Below are 4,785 nucleotides of genomic sequence, written 5' to 3'. Positions count from 1 at the left end.
TGTTATTTTGTTCTGTTTTGCTTTGTCTGCCTAGGTTTCCATTCAATTAAATGAGGCTTCTAGATTGTACTTTAGCGAATTCAATCAGCAGATTTAAAATTCCATTATATTTAAGGAGATGGCAATATTCTTCTTGCTTTCTGCAAATTAGAAAAAAATAATAATATGGTTAATTGAAAATGTAGGAAAGGATTTTTTTTTTTTGGTGAGGCAATTGGAGTTAAGTGACTTGCCCAGGGTCACATAGCTAGTAAGTGTTAAGTGTCTGAGGCTGGATTTGAACTCGGGTACTCCTGACTCCAAGGCCGGTGCTCTATCCACTGCGCCACCTAGCTGCCCCAGGAAAGGATTTTTAATGTCATAAATGAAGGAGAAATTCTGTAAAGAGCTACAGGTAACTTAATATTATCTGGGTAGTATAATTTAAACTTCAAACACAATTATTCGATGAAGAATAGTAATTAGTTGGTAAGGTCATGTTTTATTTTTTTAATCTTGAAACTTAAGCAAAATTGAAGGAAATTTAAATTAATTGAGTTCTTAGATTTATCATGGTCTTTCTTATGGTCATCAGTGGGCAGTATCAAATCATTATTTTAGATGACATGCTGTGAGTTTTGTATAAGAGCTTTGACTGGATGACTTGTCTCCTATTGGGAGAGGAGAAGGTGCATAACTATAACTTAAAGGTTTATAGTTTATGGTGAATTAGACTTTTTGGGGGTGGGAGAGGCATTTGGGGCTAAGTGACTTGCCCAGTTAGTAAGTGTCTGTGGCCACACTTATGACCTCCTGATCCCAGGGCCCATGCTTTATCTGTTTTGCCAGCTGGTTGCCCCAGTGACTTAGGCTTTTTTACCACTTTAAAAATATTAATTTAATATTTTCCCCCATTTATATGTAAAAATAATTTTAACATTCTTTTTACAAATTTTGAGTTCCAAATTCTTTTTGTACTTTACTTCCCTCCCCCCATCTTTGAAAACTCAAGCAATTTGATGTTGGTTATTCATTTGTAGTCATGGAAAACACATTTCCATGTAACGATGACTTAGACTTTTTTTTTTAACATATAAGGTATTTTATTTTTTCCGTTACATGTAAAGATAGTTCTCAACTTTTGTTTATACAAGCTTTACAATTTCAGATTTTTCTCCCTCCCTCCCCTCCCTCCCCTCCCTCCCCCCTCCCCTAGACAGCAGGTAATCTGATATAGGTTATATCTATATATCTATATACATATACATATATATATATATCTATACACACACACATATATATATCCATAATAACATTAATCCTGTTATAAGAGAAAAAATCAGGGCAGTAATGCAAAACCTCAAAATAGAAAAAAAAAAAACCAACAGCACCCAAAACAAAAGAAATAGTATGGTTCAATCAGCATCTATACTCCACAGTTCTTTTTTTTTTTTTCTTGGATTTGGAGATCCTCTTCTATCATGAGTTCCCTGGAACTCTTCTGTACCATTGCATTGGTGAGAAGAATATAGTCCATCACAGTAGGATGACTTAGACTTTTAAAGAGAACAGATGAGCCCAGGAAATCTACCTAGGAAATCAGGAGAGTGATTTTTCCTTCTTCATCAATTTTCTGTGAATGTTTTACAGTTCAGCTAATAAAAATTGAGAAGTAGCCATTGTGACAGCAAACTAAAAAAATAAGGCATTGCAAATTTCTTGAAATGTACTATCTTACCCTGTTGTAGGTTCAGACCCATGATTTAACTAGTTAGTTTGCTCATGTAGAACAATCAACAAATGCATGAATTCAAGTTGTAGGATTATAGATAGAGTGACTGAGGAGATCTTAGTGTCCTTTTCCCACTTCTGTTGTCAAAGATAATCATTCACTATAGCTATAATATTTTGCCTCCATTGAACCAATGAGATTCCTCCAATGAGATTAGGCTTCGGCAGATATAAAATGCCATTATAGAGAGGCCAATATTCTTCTTGTTTTCTTCAAATTAGCAAAAAAAAAATATGGTTTATCAAAAATGTAGAAAAGAATTTTTCCTCACATGAACAAAGGGAAAAAAATCTTTAAATGTCACAGGTGGTTTAATGATATCTGGGTAGGATAATTCAGGCTTTGAACATAATAAGTTTATGTCTAGTCCAGTAGACTGGTCATTAGTGCCTATCAATATATATATATATATATATATATATATATAATAGGTTTTAATATACAAATTGAATTTCTGGCATGTGGCATTTCCCCTGAGGAACCTAGACTCAATCAAACTTTGTTATTGAGACAACTATAAGCAACACACCAGGTCTTCCCTAAAGAGAACAAATCATCCTTCATAAAAGAAGTACATGTTTCTAGTCAAACACTTTATTGAAGTCATGTGGCTGCTAATAGTTTTTCATTGTTTCCCCCCCCCCCCCAAATATCAGTGTATATAAATGATGGTGATCAGATGAGTGTCTTAGAGGGTTCTTAAAATGGAGGAATAGAATATCAATGAAATTTTTACAATAAAAAGCCTAAGAAATCACTCACCATTTAATTTTTCATCTGGTATCACTGAACTAGGGTCTGACTGAAAGGCAGGTATTTGTGGTGTGATACTCACTTCTATTCTCTGTTTAAATTAAAGTTCTCCAAGCTTTGATCAAGTTCTAAGTCTTGCTGTACAGATCCTCTTCTTACCTTGATAACTAAGTTCCAAGACACATTAATGCTTGTCACCACTGTTTGGGGTCAGTGACATATTGCTGGGAGCCATACCTCTCTGCTTATCCTTTGTGTGTGTGTGTGTGTGTGTGTGTGTGTGAATGAGGGTTAAGTGACTTGCCCAGGGTCACACAGCTTGTAAGTGCACAGTGTCTGAAGCTGGATTTGAACTCAGGTCCCCCTGAATCCAGGGCTAGTGCTTTATCCACTGTGCCTCCTAGCTGCCCCTTGTCTTAAAAACAAACAAACAAACAAAAACATTTGTTTATAACAGGATATTAGAAGCCTAAGTGAATAGGTGAACTTCGAATTTGTTTTTTTAAAGAGAAAAGGCAGTTGAGTGGGAATTGAGGAAATTGAAAAATAGAACCAGCTCTGGGACTGAATGGAGGTAATCATCATGTTCTTAACTTCCTTTCTGCTTCTCCCAATCTACACTATGATAATAAGGATTTTCTAACCTCATGGGGAGGTTAAAAAATCATCCTCTCTGCCTCTTCTAATTCTGCCCTTACTGTAAGTCTCACCTACTCCTTGAAACTTCCCTTTGAGCATCCCAGACAACAGTGATCTCTCCCTCACAACTCATTTCTTCTGCCCCTCATTTGGCACTTACCAAATGAGCCCTGCACCATTTCTTTACCTTTTGAATTGGCTTCACTTTTCTCCCCAATTTCCTTGTAAACTACTTGAGGATGGCAACCCTGGTTTATTGTTGCCAACCTTTGCATGTCTAGTACAGTGTCCTACGGGCAGCAGAAATTTGTGAACTGATGGACTAGATGTGCATTAAATATCCAAGATTTATTTCAGATAGGACCAAGTAAAGCTATGTTAGGTTGGATAATGCCCTTTTAAATTCACTCCCAGTTTTTCATTAAGTTCCTGAACTGTTAGAATCAGGGTGCTAATGTCACATGGTGCCATACATGTAAGACGGCCAGTGCTCAAGTTATATTTACTTTTTCTTTATAAGTGAAATAAATGTTTTCTGGATGTTCTTTACATTTATGTCACTATCGCTTTCCAATGACCCAATGACATACCTCACTCTCCAAATAGACCCCCTCCCTCCCAGTGAAAAAAAAATACAACTAAGCAAAACAAATCAACATATGGGCCATGTCTGGCAAAGTGTGACACATTCCCATGAGACTTCACTTTCTGTTGGTCCTCAAAATCAGGAGGTTCTGCTAGGAGAGGACAAGTAGTGGTAAAGGATAGACACTAAAGGAGAAATTCTGAATACTGAGCACTTGTTTGCAGCATGGAAAGAAGGACCAGGCATATGGAGAAACTGCCAGCCTTGGCTTATATGGAGTCAAAGGGGTATCTTAAATTTGTCCTCCCAAGGAGATCCTTGACAGAAATTTGGAAACTGCTAATCTGGTGTGTGTATGACACACATAAGTAATGTACCTTGACCATTCAGAGTCTTGAAAACTTTGCAGCATATACATTATACATGTGGAATGTAACAGTAATCTCTTTGCAAGTAATCAATATTTTTGTTTTAAAACTTAAAGTGTTTTACTTTGGTTTTGTTTGGTAAATCTTATTTAATTGAAATTAATGAACATGAAGCATTCAAAATAAAGATTGTGAATACAGACTGTTTTTCTTACAAGCCAATAATATTGTCTCTGATGTGAATACATTCATTAAACAGATATTTATTAAGGGCTTTTGTAAGTAGCAATGTTCAGCTCAATGGGTGGAGGGTAGGAGATGGACACAAAGTATATGATAAGATTTCTTGTTTGAAAGAGTCTCATTAGAGAAATTAGACACCTCAATAGTTAAATAGCAATACAAGGCAAGGAAATGTCAAATCAATGAAATAGATACTAAGCACTGTAGGAGTTCAGAGTTAGGCAATAAGCATTTATTAAGCACTAACTTTGTGCCAGGCACTGTGTTATATACATATGTGCTTGGGAGATAAATATAAGGAAAAAGAAATACAATCCCTCCCCTTAAGGGGCTTCCATTCTTATGGGGGAAGACAACACAAAAATGAGCTAAAATGGTGTGTGGGGTTGTATGTGTGGGGAGGGGAAGGTACCCATTAGGGGATG

Source organism: Dromiciops gliroides, chromosome 1 (genome assembly GCF_019393635.1).
Source record: "Dromiciops gliroides isolate mDroGli1 chromosome 1, mDroGli1.pri, whole genome shotgun sequence".
Taxonomy (NCBI): domain Eukaryota; kingdom Metazoa; phylum Chordata; class Mammalia; order Microbiotheria; family Microbiotheriidae; genus Dromiciops; species Dromiciops gliroides.
This window is presented reverse-complemented; position numbering follows the sequence as displayed.